The sequence below is a fragment of the Astatotilapia calliptera genome, chromosome 8 (assembly GCF_900246225.1).
Source record: "Astatotilapia calliptera chromosome 8, fAstCal1.2, whole genome shotgun sequence".
Classification (NCBI taxonomy): Eukaryota; Metazoa; Chordata; class Actinopteri; order Cichliformes; family Cichlidae; genus Astatotilapia; species Astatotilapia calliptera.
This window is the reverse complement of record NC_039309.1, coordinates 18,949,967-18,971,285: the sequence shown is the minus strand read 5'-3', so window position 1 is coordinate 18,971,285 and position 21,319 is coordinate 18,949,967. Positions and strand designations below refer to the sequence as shown.

At 40.7% G+C, this 21,319-nt stretch overlaps 1 pseudogene; it reads left to right on the top strand.

The window, feature by feature from the left end:
- Nucleotides 1-5,479: 5,479 nt before the first annotated feature.
- Nucleotides 5,480-9,651, top strand: LOC113028408 (pepsin A-like; annotated as a pseudogene).
- Nucleotides 9,652-21,319: the final 11,668 nt, after the last annotated feature.

The window sequence follows — 21,319 nt, the reverse complement described above, 5'->3', positions numbered from 1 at the left end:
CTTAAGAGAATAACAGAGAACGATCTTGATGTACTGATTACAGATGTCATTTATTATCTGTTCACTTTGTCAAGAATGAGAAAATTCCCTCTTTTACAACATCAAAGATTTGCAAGCGTAGGAATTTATCAAAGAGAACATAACTTTATACACAAACACACACACAGAAATATATATATAACATATAACAGCTCAGGTTAAGCAGTTTGGAGACAAAGTTAGAGGCAAAGCTGAGATGCAGACAAATTATAATGTGATTTTCTATGGGGTTGAGGTCTGGAGACTGGCTAGGCCACTCCAGGACTTTCAAATGCTTCTTACGGAGCCACTCCTTTGTTGCCCGGGCGGTGTGTTTTGGATCATTGTCATGTTGGAAGACCCAGCCTCGTTTCATCTTCAAAGTTCTCACTGATGGAAGGAGGTTTTGGCTCAAAATCTCACGATACATGGCCCCATTCATTCTGTCCTTAACACGGATCAGTCGTCCTGTCCCCTTGGCAGAAAAACAGCCCCATAGCATGATGTTTCCACCCCCATGCTTCACAGTAGGTATGGTGTTCTTGGGATGCAACTCAGTATTCGTCTTCCTCCAAACACGACGAGTTGAGTTTATACCAAAAAGTTCTACTTTGGTTTCATCTGACCACATGACATTCTCCCAATCCTCTGCTGTATCATCCATGTGCTCTGTGGCAAACTTCAGACGGGCCTGGACATGCACTGGCTTCAGCAGCGGAACACGTCTGGCACTGCGGGATTTGATTCCCTGCCGTTGTAGTGTGTTACTGATGGTGACCTTTGTTACTTTGGTCCCAGCTCTCTGCAGGTCATTCACCAGGTCCCCCCGTGTGGTTCTGGGATCTTTGCTCACCGTTCTCATGATCATTTTGACCCCATTTGAGATCTTGTGTGGAGCCCCAGATCGAGGGAGATTATCAGTGGTCTTGTATGTCTTCCATTTTCTGATGATTGCTCCCACAGTTGATTTTTTCACACCAAGCTGCTTGCCTATTGTAGATTCACTCTTCCCAGTCTGATGCAGGTCTACAATACTTTTCCTGGTGTCCTTCGAAAGCTGTTTGGTCTTGGCCATGGCGGAGTTTGGAGTCTGACTGGTTGAGGCTGTGGACAGGTGTCTTTTATACAGATGATGAGTTCAAACAGGTGCCATTCATACAGGTAACGAGTGGGGGGACAGAAAAGCTTCTTACAGAAGACGTTACAGGTCTGTGAGAGCCAGAGATTTTCCTTGTTTATGGATGAGATGGGGGCAGACGGTGACCCTAAAGCGAGCGGTTGAAAGTAGAAGACATTTGTTGGGATTTTTGTTTGTATGTTCTTTTTTTTCATCTGCGTGACTTATTTTATCTCACCTGAAAGGGATTTCATGTTCCAAACCCCTTTTCCTGTTTTTCCCATGAAACTCAAATGAAGTCTATGCGCGTTCACAAGACAGTTTAACCTGAGTACACTCAGCCTATGGTGGGGATATGGAAGCGTTGAGCCAGTGAAGATGAATTAGTTGTACCACTTTATACTCTTGTATTCTAGGATTGACTCTAGTATTGGCTTTCACTAAAAGCTAGGAAGGCGTTCATCTTGGATGATTTCATACTGAAAACCAAAGTCAGGCTTGCATCTGTAATTACAGTGAAAAGGGGATTACATTTACTGGTATTTATGTAGTACTTTTATACTAAATTCTAGAACTTAAAGTGCTTTCTTTACTGCAAGGCTCATTCACAAACATTCATACAAGTGATTTTTTTTCTACGCCTAAGCACGTTTAACCTAATACTCACACACTCTGACTCCAGGGGAAACACGTGAAACGATTCAGGGATCAGTTTAGTGCCCAGGGATACTTTAGCATTAAGTTAGTGATCACTGATCTGATTGGTAGATGGCCCACTCCCTACCTACTGAGCTACAGCCGCCCTGGAGGATGCACTGCTCTTACACATGTGCAGGAACAATGCTGAACAAACGTCTGCTTGCATTTATGCTTATTGTATGTATTTAAAAACTGAATTCAGCTCTTTCATCACTCTCTTTGTGTATATGGCCTTTATTTATTTGTGCATTTATTTTTACATCAGCCAAGAAAACAAACTGGGACCACCTCTGAGCATTACAAACTCACAAACACACTCCATGTCCCTCATTTGGGATGTATTAATGTGGTTATCCTAGGGAGGCTGCCGATAATAAAGTGAAAAATATTAAGTGACATTAAAGTATTTTAATGCTTTGGAGACTTACATATATAAAATCTATTAAGAGTAAAATCCAGTTTGGATAGTTTTTAATTGTTAATAAACTCTGAAGAGGGGAATTCCAGAAAAATATGAGAACCTCTGTTTTCATCCACATCGGTCTGAGAGGTAAAGATGTGGCAAAATAACGACAATAGCACTAAAAGTTAGTTTAAGGGGATCACTTTTTTACACTTGCTGCAACAGTGAGTTTTATGTTAAGAAACTGATGATATACTGTCCATTTTTATTCTCTGTCTCTTAAGCAGTAAGTGGTTCTTTGTTGTTTGGCTGGTGGCACTGAAACAGGAAAATCCAGCTGTCAGCTGTAATGTTTGGTTTGATAAAGCAGTTTGTAAATGAAGGCTATGTGGAGGAGACCCTGTGTGAGTCAGATGACAGACCAACAAGCTCAAGTCAGAGACTCTGCGTGGCGCAGTCGGCTGGTGCAATCAGCACCGCGTCAAGCGACAAAATAATCATTTTTTACCCAAGCACATCAAAACAGTTTCTACATGCACATCACATCACACCACGAACATAAACAATTTTCTTACTGAAGCACGATCAGGAATCCCATCAGTATGTCCGCAGGGAAAACAGGTCGATGTCTGTGATGGGCCAAAAAGGGGACAAGATGACTCCAAGGGCGAGATGACGCACTTTTTAGAGCCTTTTCTTTTTCTATACTGAAACAAGAAGGCGGTAAACATGTTCTGAAACTTGAAGTGCTTATTTCTTAGAACCAGCAACATCTACGTCAGCTTTTTGGAGCAGGTCTCCATGGTGTGAATTAGGATTTATAGTTCTCTCATGAATGTCACCAAAACGTAACCTCCTCCATTCTCCACACTCTTACAGAACGTAGCCCACAAATTTCAGCTGAAAATCAGAAGCACTGGCTGTCTTTACACTGCGACTCAGAGTCAAGTTGGCCCCACCTTCAAATCCAACAAAAGTGGTGTCACACGTTTGTGCTGTAAAAATCGTTTGTGCTGCTATCATTTAAAAGATATTAATAAAAGTTTCTAGAGGTCATCAGAGGTCAACCAGCTCCCCCCACATTAACGGAAACAAACAAAACTGGTGTCAATCAACTGTGCTATGTTTGTGCTGCTTCAACTTCCCTCTGATCAAGAGTATTTTGTACTCGGGAAGTTGCTGCCACGTGAAAGAATATTTCATTATGATTTGTAGTTTTCTCTTCATAACCTTTTGTTTGAGAGGGAAATCCATGTTTGTGTCTTTTTGTGTCTCCCTCTCATGCAGACGAGGGGTTTTCGCACCTCTCCCTCTTCTCACTGATTGTGGTTGCCATAGCAACATAGCTTTTTGGCTATGCCACCCTTTCTTTTTCAGGCTAAAACTCATCAAGGCCGATTCTGTGAGTGTTTAAGAGGGTCAGTGTGCCCTCTGTTTATCAGGACCATTCAAACACAGCTATTATTCATCACAAAAAACATGCTCACATCTTCAAGCCAATACTTCATTATATGACTGTCATTCAAAGTTTTGAGGGCTTACAGGTTTTAAAGGAAGTGGATTAGATATTCAAAATAAAAGCTCCTAAAAACCAAAGCTACTTATCACTGGCCTTTTATCATGCTCCATTTTTATCAGAATCAGAATCAGAATCAGAAAGGGGTTTATTGCCAAATGTTGAGCAGGTTTACAACATTAGGAAATTGCTGCGGTGCTTCAGTGCAAACATAGTGTCATAAATAGCACTTAAATAGTGTCATAAATAGCACTTAAATAGACATGAAAAAATAAAAGTAGGGATAAGAATTAAGAGTGCTACGTAGAAAGATATATACATGAGTGCAGGTGGTGATCAGTGCCAATCATGGAATGATGCAGTGAACACAGCGTAGGGTCATGTGTTAGTAGCGGGAACAGTCATATGGTTATTGTTCATGTGTCCAGCAGCAGAGGGGAAGAAACTGTTCTTATGGCGAGAGGTTCTGGTGCGAATGGACCGGAGCCTCCTGCCTGAGGGGAGCAGGTCAAACAGACTGTGTCCAGGGTGAGAAGGGTCAGCTGAGATCCGAGCTGCACGCCGCAATGTCCTGGAGGTGTACAGGTCCTGCAGAGATGGGAGTCTGCAGCCAATCACCTTCTCAGCAGAGCGCACAACACGCTGCAGTCTCTGTTTGTCCCTGATAGTGGCTCCAGCGTACCACACGGTGATGGAGGAGGTGAGGATGGACTCGATGATTGCAGTGTAAAACTGCATCATCGTCCGTGTTGGCAGGTTGAATTTCTTCAGCTGCCTCAGGAAGTACATCCTCTGCTGGGCTTTCTTGATGACGGAGGTGATGGTGGGCTCCCACTTCAGGTCCTGGGTGATGGTGGTACCCAGGAAGCGGAATGAGTCCACAGAGGTGATGGGGGTGTCAGTCAGGATGATGGGGGGGAGTGGGGCTGTGTGCTTCCTGAAGTCCACAATAATCTCCACTGTCTTCTGGGCATTCAGCACCAGGTTGTTGTGGCTGCACCAGGACACCAGACGTTCAACCTCCCTCCTGTAGGCAGACTCATCCCCGTCAGAGATGAGCCCAATAACGGTGGTGTCATCTGCAAACTTGATTAGCTTGACAGACTGGTGGGTGGAGGTGCAGCAGTTGGTGTACAGGGAGAAGAGCAGAGGAGAAAGAACACAGCCCTGAGGGGAGCCGGTGCTGATGGTCCGGGAGTCCGAGACATTCTTTCCCAGCCTCACGTGCTGCTTCCTGTCCGTCAGGAAGTCAGTGATCCACGGGATCAGGCACATTCATCTGGGAAAGCTTGTCTCGGAGATGGTCTGGAAGGATGGTGTTGAAGGCAGAGCTGAAGTCCACAAACAGGATCCTGGCGTAGGTTCCTGGGGAGTCCTATTCCTATGGACTTCAGAACAATGATGATGACCTTTAAAAAAAAGGATTGGCTATCGCTTTCACAGAGACTTGGTGAGACTTGGTGCACACATACATATGTAGACTTTGTTTCACTTTTTAAATAAATGTAGTAAATAAAAGCGCTATATATTATGAGATTTATTTATTTTTTAATTATTTTATTGGATTACATAAAAATATCATTCTACCTGTATGAAAATATATGCCACTCATGCTTTAGAGTCTACAGATAGGTCCTTCCACAAAGTTGTACATTTACTATTTTAGTAAAGTGTTCTGTTCTGATATGCATCGTTTTCTACTGCAGTTGAGGGCAGAGTCAAAACAATGAAGTGGGCCTTTGCTGTGTTTGCCATGGTATCACTCTCCAAGTGCCTCGTTCAGTAAGTCAGACTATAAATCATCCATTTACAGCCTTCTCTTAAACAGTTACAGACATATATGACACACTGTCAGGTCCGCTAAAATAAAAGAAGCATAAATAGTAAAACTCTTAAGAGGTTGCTGATATGAAAAAAACACCTCTTTACATTTCAATAGAAAGTTTTAGGATTTAGCCTAATGTGAAAAATATGGGTTAGGGTTATGCAGAGTGCATCTCTGTGCAATCATGCTTTAGAGTCTACATACACGTCCATTAACAGGGTTGTACACCTAATATTTGACTACAGGAGTAAAGTGTTCTGTTGTTCTTATATACATTATCTTCTATTGCAGTAGACGGTAGAGTTGAAACAATAAAGTAGGCCTTTGCTGTGTTTGCCATGGTGGCACTGTCTGATTGCCTCGTTCAGTGCAGCCTGCAGTATGTAAATCTATGATTACATAATGCATTTCCACACAAAGTCAGAGAGTGATTCTGAAAACCTTTATAATGACAAAAAAAAAAAATATAAGGGTCAAGGGTCCAGTTTACAGTTCCCAAGACTGAGTTACCAAGGTCCCACCCTGGAGTCTGGCCCAGGTTAGGGCCGTAGGGGTTCGGTGACGATGACTGGCACTTCCAATAAACTAACTAGTGGTACATGTTATTTCTCTGGTGGGGAAGGAGCCTGATCTGGTGTGCAAGATTGAGACATTTCTAATAGACACACAATGTAGGTGAACTGTTTCAAGTATCTTCTACAAAGAGGAGACTCTGGTTAAGACCCAGGAGCTGCTGGAGAGATTATAATTCTTGGCTGGCTTGGAGTTGAAGAGGTAGCCAGAGTGGGGAGAGTCTGTGCTTCTCTGCTCAAACTGCTGCCCCCGTTATCAGAACTCAGATTATGGATGGATGGTTTTTATATTTAGGATTTGGTAGTTAGGTAATAGAACTGAGGTACAGCATTTTGCCATAAACTGTGTTTTCTTTTTGACCCTGGTAGGAGCAGCACATACAGACAGTATGGCAGACCTCTCAGTATGACGTATGGCACTGGCAGCATGACTGGCTTCTTGGGATATGACACTGTGACGGTGAGAATTTTAAAACAAGCAAAAACAACCCCAAAACATCAGTCTGTTTAACAGTAAATGTAAAGATGAAAAAACGCCATGATAATCCCTACAAAATAAAAACTATGTTAGCCTGAAAGTATTGCTCCAAAATATTTTTATAAACCAGGGAAAAGAACTTTCACTTGTTTAATAGTAATTGTAAAGGTATTACAGTGCTTTCACAGTAAAAACTGCGATTGCCTCAAAAAGTATTTATGAATGTGAAATCTGAACATATAAAACACAAATGAAGGGGTTTTTCACATGTGATTCTTTAAATAACATTTGGAGTGGTTTTGGTTTTAAATGGAGATCAATAGAATGGTATGAAAAAGAACTTTTCAAAAAACCATCACCATTGGTTTCAAACTGTACTGGCTTCATCTTTGGTTGGCAGGTTGCTGGTCTGACTGTGACAAATCAGATCTTTAGTTTGAGCCAAACTGAGGCCCCTTTCATGCAGTACATGCAGGCTGATGGTATCCTTGGTCTGGCCTACCCAAGTCTGCCTCTGGTGCGTCACCTGTGTTTGATAACATGAATGCAGGCTTGACTGACCAGAACCTCTTCTCCCTGTATCTGAGCTCATAAGTATTATGCGGGATTCTACCTGACTCTGGAAATTATCTATAGATGCCTCATATATTAATTTGTACTCAATTCCACCTGGATTCCTCTCTCCAAAGAACTGTACTGTTAGATCACAGTTGACAGGTAAAACCAAAAGTTACAGCCCTATATTTGTTTCAGAATCATGATAGAGCTATATTGCCAAAGAAGTTTCTTTCCTAATGCATACTGTGTTGTCCATTACAGTGTTTCTGGTAATGGTCAGGCTGTGGCTTGTAATGGTGGTTGTGAGGCTATTGTGGACACTGGAACCTCTCTGATTGTTGGACCTTAAAGTGACATTGACAACATCAATGCTTGGCTGGGAGCAAGAAGTCAGAATGGAGAGGTCAGTGCTAAAAAACAAAAAATATGGAGAAATATGTTGAGTGAAGTACCACTTGGTCTGGTGAAACTGATACTCTTCAAAATTTACATATTTTACAGGCAGCTTATTTTAACTTTCCTTTTCCATCAGTACATGGTCAGCTGCAACAACATTGACCAAATGCCTGATGTGACCTTTAACATCAATGGACAGCAGTTCACTCTCCCAGCCTCTGCCTACATCAGTCAGATAAGAATTCCTTTCCTTATATACAGTGGGGCAAAAAAGTATTTAGTCAGCCACCGATTGTGCAAGTTCCCCCACTTAAAATGATGACAGAGGTCAGTAATTTGCACCAGAGGTACACTTCAACTGTGAGAGACAGAATGTGAAAAAAAAATCCATGAATCCACATGGTAGGATTTGTAAAGAATTTATTCGTAAATCAGGGTGGAAAATAAGTATTTGGTCACCTCAAACAAGGAAAATCTCTGGCTCTCACAGACCTGTAACGTCTTCTGTAAGAAGCTTTTCTGTCCCCCACTCGTTACCTGTATGAATGGCACCTGTTTGAACTCATCATCTGTATAAAAGACACCTGTCCACAGCCTCAAACAGTCAGACTCCAAACTCCGCCATGGCCAAGACCAAAGAGCTTTCGAAGGACACCAGGAAAAGTATTGTAGACCTGCACCAGACTAGGAAGAGTGAATCTACAATAGGCAAGCAGCTTGGTGTGAAAAAATCAACTGTGGGAGCAATCATCAGAAAATGGAAGACATACAAGACCACTGATAATCTCCCTCGATCTGGGGCTCCACACAAGATCTCATCCCGTGGGGTCAAAATGATCATGAGAACGGTGAGCAAAGATCCCAGAACCACACGGGGGGACCTGGTGAATGACCTGCAGAGAGCTGGGACCAAAGTAACAAAGGTCACCATCAGTAACACACTACAACGGCAGGGAATCAAATCCCGCAGTGCCAGACGTGTTCCGCTGCTGAAGCCAGTGCATGTCCAGGCCCGTCTGAAGTTTGCCACAGAGCACATGGATGATACAGCAGAGGATTGGGAGAATGTCATGTGGTCAGATGAAACCAAAGTAGAACTTTTTGGTATAAACTCAACTCGTCGTGTTTGGAGGAAGAAGAATACTGAGTTGCATCCCAAGAACACCATACCTACTGTGAAGCATGGGGGTGGAAACATCATGCTATGGGGCTGTTTTTCTGCCAAGGGGACAGGACGACTGATCCGTGTTAAGGACAGAATGAATGGGGCCATGTATCGTGAGATTTTGAGCCAAAACCTCCTTCCATCAGTGAGAACTTTGAAGATGAAACGAGGCTGGGTCTTCCAACATGACAATGATCCAAAACACACCGCCCGGGCAACAAAGGAGTGGCTCCGTAAGAAGCATTTGAAAGTCCTGGAGTGGCCTAGCCAGTCTCCAGACCTCAACCCCATAGAAAATCTGTGGCGGGAGTTGAAAGTCCGTGTTGCTCGGCGACAGCCCCAAAGCATCACTGCTCTCGAGAAGATCTGCATGGAGGAATGGGCCAAAATACCAGCTACTGTGTGTGCAAACCTGGTAAAGACCTATAGTAAACGTTTGACCTCTGTTATTGCCAACAAAGGTTATGTTACAAAGTATTGAGTTGTATTTTTGTTATTGACCAAATACTTATTTTCCACCCTGATTTACGAATAAATTCTTTACAAATCCTACCATGTGAATTCATGGATTTTTTTTTCACATTCTGTCTCTCACAGTTGAAGTGTACCTCTGGTGCAAATTACTGACCTCTGTCATCATTTTAGGTGGGGAACTTGCACAATCGGTGGCTGACTAAATACTTTTTTGCCCCACTGTATGTTTTATAACTTCTCTACATATTCCCTAAATTGTATTTATTTTTTTTCTGTTACATCTCCTCCTTAGTCCCAGAGCTATGGCTGCCTCACTGGCTTCAGTGGTCAAGGTAGCAACCTGTGGATCCTGGGCAATGTCTTCCTCGGACAGTACTATTCCATCTTCAACAGAGGCCAGAAAACGGTGGGTTTGGCCAAGGCTAGATAATCAACCTGAAGTCAAGTCCTTCAACATACATCTTTGTGTTATAGTCAGCTTTGTAACATCAAAAGTCTAATAAATAAATCAAGTTTTTAAAAAGTTAAAACAATTTTGTCTTTGTTTTTTTTGTATTTGTTTGTTTTTTCCTTATTCATGAAGAACAAAGCATTTCAAATCTCCCATTTGTAGGCTGATAACATCTAATTTGATATGATAATTAAATAAAAACACAGTTCAACAACTCTACAATACAAAACTTACATATCACAGAATAACACTGTCTTAACCAGACTGCCCCATAAACAGTGTGCATAGGCCTCCAGTGTATCTCTCCAACATCAAGCAACACAGCTGAAGTTATGAGACAGCAAATACTTTGTGTCACGTGTGTCAGTGGGATACATGTGAATGTATTAAAAATGATACTCCAGTAGTACAAGTCAAGGAAAGTATTAAAGTTGGCAAACTTTGTCCACTTCAGCAAACAATCTGTTTGTACTGGAGTTAGAATGTGATTTGTTACCTTTAATAACATTTTTTCATTTGTAAAATAATTACATTAATTTTCATCTTTTAAAATGAGAGAAAACATGCAATATAAGACCCTCTTGGCAGTTTTAGTGTTAAATGCTTTGAAGTCTATGGTGTTATTTTTGTGCCTCTATTCTGAGCGCATGTTAAAAAAAATGCGAGCACAATTTTTGCATTTTGATGAGAAAATTATTTTGAGTGAAGAGAATTTTAATTTGAGCGAACAAAATTCATTCTTATGTGCAAGACATATATTTCAGTGTTTGCTATTATTCATATGCACACATAATTACAGCCCCTCTCGCTCATTTGTTCGCATTTGCTCTTCCTCAGATCTCTGCTCTGTGTGCTGACAGACAGCTGCGGACCTGCTCTCAGTGTGTCGTTCGCGCTCACAACATCTCTGCTTCATGCACACTCAACTCTCTGTACACCGTTATAAGTGTGCCACAAAACCAACCAATCACATACTTGGATGCAAAAATTCTGATTGGCTGGTTTGGTTTAAACTAGATTAAAACCAACAATAGTCTTAAAAAATGTTATATTTTAAAATAAAATAACTAAACATACTAACCAAAAATAGATTTAGCTGCATTCTGGGCCCTAGCACTATTTATATATTTATAAAGAATTACAAACAATAATTATATGATGCTTAAAGCAGGTTTATTAATTAATATCCAATTTATTTCCAATTTGCATCGAATTTATCAGTGTGAACATGGTGGTGTGAGTCTGACTGAAGGACTAATGTGATGGTAAGGTGTCTGCTGCTCCGCTTTGAATATTAGTAAGAACTTGACATAGAGATTACTAAATGGATGTTAAGAAAAATTGTGCCCAAGTTCAAGACCATATTCATTGTTGTTTGTTGTTGTTATTTTTTGGGGGGGGCTTTCTAATTGTTTTTCACAAGAATTGTTAGTTCCCATAGAGGTTTTTTTTGGGGGGGGGGGAGTGAAAACTAAAAAACAAACAAACAGCCAAAGCAGGTTAATTAATCTTTGGAGTGTAATTTGCTGTTAGTTGCCTTTTCCAACCCCTATTTGTGTGTTTTTCACTTTTATCTGGGGTAAAAGAAACTGTGCTTGAGATTGATTTTTGTGGTCTTTCTCTTTTCCAGCTTGAAGGCTGCTGAAAGACCACAAAGTTTTTCCCCCTGTGCTACTCATGTCAGTGCAGGGGGAACTCGCAGAGAGGCCAGGGTCTAAAAGGGATCCTGGAGAACCTCTGAGGGTGTTATGTGCTGGTTTGCATCCAAGGCCAACATCTGTTTAACTAGGCTGACAAATAAATGTTGAACATTTTCAGTAGTTGTTCGAGGTTATCAATACACTTACGTTTTATATATCGAGTATTCTGGGATTGTAATCTTGTCTCGTATTGAAATTGTTTTTCACTCTTAAATGTCCAGTGCTGTTCGTTGTAGTTGTCTTCTATGAAATAGTCATCAGTGCACAAGCCGGAGTCCAGAACATAATCTGGTGGCTGACCCTGATGTCTATGATAAATTTCAAAACATCATAATCCATATCCCCAGGGCAGAGTGGCACCTCTATAGAAAGCTCCACAGCTACCAGCCCCAGAGACCACATGTCAATTGCTTCATCATATGGAATACCAAGCATAAACTCAGGTGCACCATAACCAGCCATCCCCACACAGTCACCAACTGAGTGGTATAATTACATAAGAATAATTATAATAATTTTCATATACTTATTCTGTAAGTTTTTTATGATGCATTGAAATGCATGAAACCTACAGTTTATATATAGAACTTGAGGTTTTAGTCATTAAAATCATATGGATGTATTAAATTAGATACATACAGTTAAATAAACAATAAACTATGAGCTATGTAGTAAAAGCAAGTTCTTAATTTAGAAAATGGTTATAAATTAAGAAGGTGATAATAGTTAAACCATTAAAAACTTAAATCTAAGTGAATGCTCATATTGTTTGCTGATATCATCTAGCTAGTTTCTTTCTCAGTTACATGTCAGGCCCAGTGGACTAAATCATAAAGGCAAGGAATGCAGAAAGTGTGTCCCGGTAGAAACACAAAGAGGTAAGATAAACAGGATTGTTGATAAAAACAAATTCTAATGTAAAATGTCACAAAATAGCTATGAATATCAAACTTAACATAATTAATTAAGGATCTATTATTTTGTGGGGATTTTGGTGCTGGTAATGTTGATTTGATAGGTAGGGATGAAGAAAAAAATGACCAAAAACGGATCAATAACAGAGACAAAAATATCCTGCCCTATATGGACAAGGACTTCATGGTCAGTGCTTCTTTTTCATGCCAGTGAGTGTTTTGTTGTTGTTTGGATTGGGTGTGGCTCAGTCAAATGATGTCAGGTCAGGCTGTTAATTAGTCATAATTAATCTCGTATTACTGCAGGATGTATGATTGTAGGTTTTATTGTTTACTATGTAATGTAATCAATAAAATGTTCAATAAACCATGAGCTGTGTCAATTCAAGACATAAAAAACCCATTATTAATTATAAAAGCTAATAACAGTAGATAAAGTAGATAGATTCTTAACGTTTGCTGCCACCTACTGGTCATTTTTAAATTTCGCTCTCAGTTACAAGTCAGGCCCAGTGGGGTAAAGGCAAGCAGACAAACAATGTGGAAAGTGTGTTGTTGTACAATCAGTAGTAGCCAACTTTTTCACACTTGTAGCTTTTGTAGTATTGCAGTAGTTCATTTCATCCAGTACAGTGCAGCACGTGTTTAAGGTATCACATTTATTGCATCTGTTATTAAGATAAGATAAGATAAGATAAGATAAGATAAGATAAGATAACCTTTATTAGTCCCACACGTGGGAAATTTGTTTTGTCACAGCAGGAAGTGGACAGTGCAAAAGTTATGAGGCAAAAATTAGAATACAATAAGAATAAATACAGTACACAGCTGTACAGAATAGAATAAAATAAAATACTATATACAGTAGAATAAAATAAAATAAATATACAATAAGATAAAAATAGAATACAAATACAAATACTATATACAACTGAGTAAAAATACAACGATGACAGAAAGGATTATTGCACTTAGTATTATTGCATATGTATGGATGTGTGTGCTTGATCAGTTAAAGTCTTTATTATGGAGTCTGACAGCAGTGGGGAGGAAAGACCTGCGAAATCTCTCCGTCCCACACCGTGGGTGCCGCAGTCTCCCACTGAAGGAGCTGCTCAGTGCTGTCACAGTCTGCTGCATGGGGTGGGAGACGTTGTCCAACAGGGATGACAGCTTAGCCGCCATTCTCCTGTCACTCACCACCTCCACTGGGTCCAGAGGGCATCCTAGAACAGAGCCGGCCCTTCGGATCACCCTGTTCAGTCTCTTCCTGTCCCCAGCAGAGATGCTGCCGCCCCAGCAGACCACACCATAAAAGATAGCAGAAGCCACAACAGAGTCATAGAAGGTCTTCAGGAGTGGGCCCTCCACTCCAAACGACCTGAGTTTCCGCAGCAGGTACAGCCTGCTCTGCCCTTTCCTGTAGAGGGCGTCTGAGTTAGGCATTTACTGAGTGTTTAGGTTGTACAAACCAAAATCAAAGCCAAAATCTTTGGTAAATAGCAAACTTTAGTCTAACACTGGGCATCTTTTTTTCTTCAGTGGTGTGATGTACAAATTCGCATTATTTATTTATTCAATCAAGTTAGATTTGAATCTGACCAAACAGACCACTGCATTTGGCAACAAGTGTGCTTGTGGCTCAATATGTGCACTGTTATATATGATATACACAGCTACATGCTGTTCTGGGTCAGTTGGCTCTCTGAAATTATTTGTATACCTTCTCTGGTACCAAACTGCCCCACTGAAATCTTAAAATGTCACACACATGAAACCATGGATGAAACCATAAAATTCTCCCTGCTGCTTCTATTCTTGAGAATTGGTTGAATCCGAAACTGCTTTCTTCTTTTATTTACTTAACAGATAATAGTCACGTATAAAATATGTATATAAATAAAATAAATCTTAGCCTACAACACAGTAATCAATATTAAGGTAACACTGCCAAAGTTATGAAACAACAACTGACATCAACCTTTAGTTTAACACAAGCACAAGCATAATCAGTGGCAGCCAGCACTGGGACACTGCATAGAAGATGCTTGGCTGAATTAAATTAATCCCAACACTCAGAAGTCCACACAAAAGGGTTGTCAGGGCTTGAAAATCAGTCAAAAGCACAACCACATTCACAAAGTCCTTGCAGAAATAGTATCCAGACATGCCTAGAAACTAGCAGAGTTAACATCATGTGTTGGGCACAGAAAAGTCCAGAATGGCCTGAACCTTGGCCAGCAAGGCACACACATGCCCATGCCCTCATTGTTTCCCTAAATAGGTGACAACACCCTTGCCAAACTCACATTTAACATGCACTTTCACATCTATCAAAAAATTCCTGCAAAATCTGTGTAATCTCACCATGCTGAAGAATAAGTCACAGTGTCACAGTTAAGTACATTGATCAGGCAAACCGTTTTGACGACCTGCTTAATATTTTTCTTTGTCCCTCTTTTGCTACCAAAACAGCCCTGACCTGACCAGTGGTAATATTGTTATGCCTAGGCACTAGACAGTGCAGTATTGATTAGCCTTTGGATAGTGACTCTTAAAGGCTTTACAGTATACTGTAGTAGGTGATCAGGCGTCACAAAGAAAGATATTTCAGATGTATAATGGGAAATGAGGCACCTGCCTGTATCCTTTCAGGAGGTCCAGTTTTGTTTGGCCAACCCTACTACAGGGAGTGCAGAATTATTAGGCAAGTTGTATTTTTGAGGAATAATGTTATTATTGAACAACAACCATGTTCTCAATGAACCCCAAAACTCATCAATATCAAAGCTGAATGTTTTTGGAAGTAGTTTTTAGTTTGTTTTTAATTTTAGCTATTTTAGGGGGATATCTGTGTGTGCAGGTGACTATTACTGTGCATAATTATTAGGCAACTTAACAAAAAACAAATATATACCCATTTCAATTATTGATTTTTACCAGTGAAACCAATATAACATCTCCACATTCACAAATATACATTTCTGACATTCAAAAACAAAACAAAAACAAATCAGCGACCAATATAGCCACCTTTCTTTGCAAGGACACTCAAAAGCCTGCCATCCATGGATTCTGTCAGTGTTTTGATCTGTTCACCATCAACATTGCGTGCAGCAGCAACCACAGCCTCCCAGACACTGTTCAGAGAGGTGTACCGTTTTCCCTCCTTGTAAATCTCACATTTGATGATGGACCACAGGTTCTCAATGAGGTTCAGATCAGGTGAACAAGGAGGCCATGTCATTAGTTTTTCTTCTTTTATACCCTTTCTTGCCAGCCACGCTGTGGAGTACTTGGACGCGTGTGATGGAGCATTGTCCTGCATGAAAATCATGTTTTTCTTGAAGGATGCAGACTTCTTCCTGTACCACTGCTTGAAGAAGGTGTCTTCCAGAAACTGGCAGTAGGACTGGGAGTTGAGCTTGACTCCATCCTCCACCCGAAAAGGCCCCACAAGCTCATCTTTGATGATACCAGCCCAAACCAGTACTCCACCTCCACCTTGCTGGAGCTCTCTGCCCTTTACCAATCCAGCCACGGGCCCATCCATCTGGCCCATCAAGACTCACTCTCATTTCATCAGTCCATAAAACCTTGGAAAAACCAGTCTTGAGATATTTCTTGGCCCAGTCTTGACGTTTCAGCTTGTGTGTCTTGTTCAGTGGTGGTCGTCTTTCAGCCTTTCTTACCTTGGCCATGTCTCTGAGTATTGCACACCTTGTGCTTTTGGGCACTCCAGTGATGTTGCAGCTCTGAAATATGGCCAAACTGGTGGCAAGTGGCATCTTGGCAGCTGCACGCTTGACTTTTCTCAGTTCATGGGCAGTTATTTTGCGCCTTGGTTTTTCCACACGCTTCTTGCGACCCTGTTGACTATTTTGAATGAAACACTTGATTGGTCGATGATCACGCTTCAGAAGCTTTGCAATTTTGAGACTGCTGCATCCCTCTGCAAGATATCTCACTATTTTTGACTTTTCTGAGCCTGTCAAGTCCTTCTTTTGACCCATTTTGCCAAAGGAAAGGACGTTGCCTAATAATTATGCACACCTGATATAGGGTGTTGATGTCATTAGACCACACCCCTTCTCATTACAGAGATGCACATCACCTAATATGCTTAATTGGTAGTAGGCTTTCGAGCCTATACAGCTCGGAGTAAGACAACATGCATGAAGAGGATGATGTGGACAAAATACTCATTTGCCTAATAATTCTGCACTCCCTGTATATCCAGTTATCCATGTGAGAGTGGAAAGGAGTCAGGTTTAGTGATGGCGCTACAGATGAGACTTCAAATATCTTGATTGGCTGGCTTATCTAAATAAGACAAATGAGCCTTGGGTTCTTCCAGAATTTGGGAATCTTTTAAAGTGTGAAGGGGAAATCAGTGCAACACATTTAAAATTAGGTAACACACCTGAAATTGTGAAACAGGCCAATGTGTCAATGAGATACGTGTGAATGCCAAAAAATACAAAAAGCACAAACTAATGAGAGTCATAAGGTCAGCAAACCTCGTCCACCGTAGGGTAGACTCCTGGTCAAACCACATGTCTTAAGACTGTAGCAGCATTCTCCAGGTATAAATTTCACAACAGCCCACAAGGAGTTAACTCTATTTGTCATGTATTTTGTTTAAATATAAGTCATTAGGCAGTTTAATATGTTCTATGTGTTCCTGGAGCAGCTCCATTTGGTTCTCTGTTAGTGAACTGGGGTAGTTCCAGTTTGACGTGGAAAGCAGGAATAAAGCCACTGACCTCCCAGTGAATTTGGGACATTTCAATCTTCTGGACATTAATTTACAAAAGACAGCATATAATAACATAATATAACATTTTAATATATCTGGGTCCTTGAGGGCCGGAGTCCTGCAGGTTTTAGATGTGTCCTTGATCTAACATAGATGGCTAAATTACCTCCTCAACATGTCTTGAAGTTCTCCAGAGGCCTGGTAATGAACTCATCATTCGATTCAGGTGTGTTGACACAGGGTGATATCTAAAACCTGCAGGACACCGGCCCTCGAGGCCTGGAGTTGCCCACCCCTGGTCTAACACCCAACTGATAAAGACTAGGATCAAGCTTGAAGTGATCCAAAAGCCTACCAGCAAGTATCTGTCCAACTTAGCAAATCTGATTTACTGTCAGAATTTGTTCTGTTGTTACTGTGTCCTGGTTAACTTGCAGACAAGGAGCAAGAACATATAATGACAGCCATAAAAGCACATGGCGCTGTTGAGATATAAGAAGTCATGCTCCTCCAGTGAATCGAAAACATAGAAAAAACACACATCCAGAGTTCATGCCAGAGCCTCAATCCTGTGAATTTTTTATTTTTTTTTTTACATCTACCCATTTTCGGTGCTCTTTTTTATGCGTATTGAAATGTGAGGCAGTGTTTGACCATGAATATTTCAAAAACCATTCAACATAAAAGCCCGGACAAAATGAAAAATATCTGTAAATAGTGTACAATGAATAGAACAAAACTGTGGAATTTCCAAATATACTCTAATTATAACTGAGAAAATAATTTAGTTTAATATGTCATTAATATGTTGTATTTTTAATTTTCAAGACCTACTTTACCTATAAGTTTGAGACCTACTTACCCGAAGAACTCTACCAAAGACTTTTTTAGACTTAACTTACAAAACAGTTAATAAAAAAGAAAAAATTGATCATTTCATGTGAGTTATCTTGCAAGGCTGAGCTGTATCTGTAGCCTAATATACAATGATTAACATTAAACAAAACAGCTGAAGTTATGAAACAGCAATGGGATGGCATAGGATATTTGTGAATGCTAACAAACATGATCTACAAGCAGCACAAGTTAAGGGCAGTCACAAGGTCACCAAATTGTGTCCACTGTAGGCTTGACTACTGGTCAGACCAGATGATTCAAGACTGTAGCAGAGGACAATCTGTGTGTCCCCAAATCAAGAAGGATGTGAATTATTACTAAGGAGTTCATGTTGTCGTTTGCAAAAGAATAAAATTAATTTCCTATTTTAAAACATCAGATTTACACAATAGGAATGTATTTTTGAGTCAGATATGCACCATAAGTAGAAAACAGAACATATGTGGAGGGTAAGACTAACCATTTTCTGTAACGATGTGCTGTGATGTATGGTTTGGAAACAGTGACGCTAACAAAAAAGACAGCAGGCAAAACTAGAGCTGGCAGAATTATAGATGTTAAGTTTTATTGGCACTGACCGTGAGAGAAAGTATTAGAGGTTAGTATAACAGAGGGACAGCTCGGGTTGAGCAGTTTGGAGGCAAAGTTAGAGAGGCAAAGCTGAGGTGGTTTGATGCAGAGCAGCGGAAGTGGATATATTGGATGTTGGATATGTTGAACATGTAGTTTGCAGGCAGGAGGAACAAAAGGAGACCACAGAGAAGATTCGTGCATGTAGTGAAAGAGGACATGTGGATGGTTAGTGTGACAGAATAGGATGATATGGATAGTGTTTAAACAGAGGCCAATGGCGACCCCTAAAGGGAGCAGCCAAAAGAACAATAAGATTGTTATTTTTTCTTTACTTTTTATTTTCCTTCATGGATGAAATGACCATCATTTTTATTTTATCTCACCTGAAAGGGATTTAATGTTCCAGCCCTTTACCCCTTTGCCCCATTAAACTCAAATGCAGTGGATGGTGTTCACAAGATAGTTTAACATGAGCACACTGTTTAGTATAGCACAGTTTTCCACCAGGCTGTGTTTATATATAGCAGTGGATCTCAAACTGTGACAAGTTGCACATCAACATGTATTGCATTTTTAGTCAATGGACTCTTGTATTCAAGGATTGACTCTAGTATTCAATACACTGCAGGGAAGCAATTTTCTAAACTCTGGTTTTCTTTAAACGGCTGTGTAGAAATGTGGGAAGGCTTTAGTCATGGGTCACATTGCTTTCATGGGTCGCATCTTTTGCTGCTTATCTTCAACAGGAAGATTCTCACAAAGTCACGAGCTATGGAGATGAATGTGGAATGTGATGGAAACTTTAACAGATAGGAAGAAATGCAACGGTATTTATGTAACAGAGTAACTGCAAGTGGATGAAATTGTTGTAAAGGAAACAGTCAATTCTTAGACTTCCTGCTTTTATTGATATTACTATTTCAATTTAACACACAGGAGAGTGATGTCATATGTCATGAAGTGACATAATATGTGAGTCTATCAAAAAAAAAGTAGTTCAAAAACACTCTATGGATACATACTTCATACTCAAATCCAAAGCCAGAACTGGATCTCATAACTGGGATACAGAAGGAGAATACAGTGGCTTGCAAAAGTATTCGGCCCCCTTGAACTTTTCCACATTTTGTCACATTACAGCCACAAACATGAATCAACTTTATTGGAATTCCACGTGAAAGACCAACACAAAGTGGTGCACACGTGAGAAGTGGAACGAAAATCATACATGATTCAAACATTTTTTACAAATAAATAACTGCAAAGTGGGGTGTGCGTAATTATTCAGCCCCCTTTGGTCTGAGTGCAGTCAGTTGCCCATAGACATTGCCTGATGAGTGCTAATGACTAAATAGAGTGCACCTGTGTGTAATCTAATGTCAGTACAAATACAGCTGCTCTGTGACGGCCTCAGAGGTTGTTTAAGAGAATATTGGGAGCAACAACATCATGAAGTCCAAAGAACACACCAGACAGGTCAGGGATAAAGTTATTGAGAAATTTAAAGCAGGCTTAGGCTACAAAAAGATTTCCCAAGCCTTGAACATCCCACGGAGCACTGTTCAAGCGATCATTCAGAAATGGAAGGAGTATGGCACAACTGTAAACCTACAAGGCCGTCCACCTAAACTCACAGGCCGAACAAGGAGAGCGCTGATCAGAAATGCAGCCAAGAGGCCCATGGTGACTCAGGACGAGCTGCAGAGATCTACAGCTCAGGTGGGGGAATCTGTCCATAGGACAACTATTAGTCGTGCACTGCACAAAGTTGGCCTTTATGCAAGAGTGGCAAGAAGAAAGCCATTGTTAACAGAAAACCAGAAGAAGTCCCGTTTGCAGTTTGCCACAAGCCATGTGGGGGACACAGCAAACATGTGGAAGAAGGTGCTCTGGTCAGATGAGACCAAAATGGAACTTTTTGGCCAAAATGCAAAACACTGTGTGGCGGAAAACTAACACTGCACATCACTCTGAACACACCGTCCCCACTGTCAGATATGGTGGTGGCAGCATCATGCTCTGGGGCTGCTTCTCTTCAGCAGGGACAGGGAAGCTGGTCAGAGTTGATGGGAAGATGGATGGAGCCAAATACAGGGCAATCTTGGAAGAAAACCTCTTGGAGTCTGCAAAAGACTTGAGACTGGGGCGGAGGTTCACCTTCCAGCAGGACAACGACCCTAAACATAAAGCCAGGGCAACAATGGAATGGTTTAAAACAAAACATATCCATGTGTTAGAATGGCCCAGTCAAAGTCCAGATCTAAATCCAATCGAGAATCTGTGGCAAGATCTGAACACTGCTGTTCACAAACGCTGTCCATCTAATCTGACTGAGCTGGAGCTGTTTTGCAAAGAAGAATGGGCAAAGATTTCAGTCTCTAGATGTGCAAAGCTGGTAGAGACATACTCTAAAAGACTGGCAGCTGTAATTGCAGCAAAAGGTGGTTCTACAAAGTATTGACTCAGGGGGCTGAATAATTACGCACACCCCACTTTTTAGTTTAAGTGTAAAAAATGTTTGGAATCATGTATGATTTCGTTCCACTTCTCACGTGTACACCACTTTGTGTTGGTCTTTCACGTGGAATCCAAAAACTTGATTCATGTTTGTGGCTGTAATGTGACAAAATGTGGAAAAGTTCAAGGGGGTAGAATACTTTTGCAAGCCACTGTACACATTTTCTACTAATGTGAGGACTCAAAGTGCTTTCCTTACTACAAGCCTCACTCACACACATCTATACAAGTATTTTTTTTTTTAAATGTCTAAGCACTTTAAACACAACACTCACACACCCGCACTC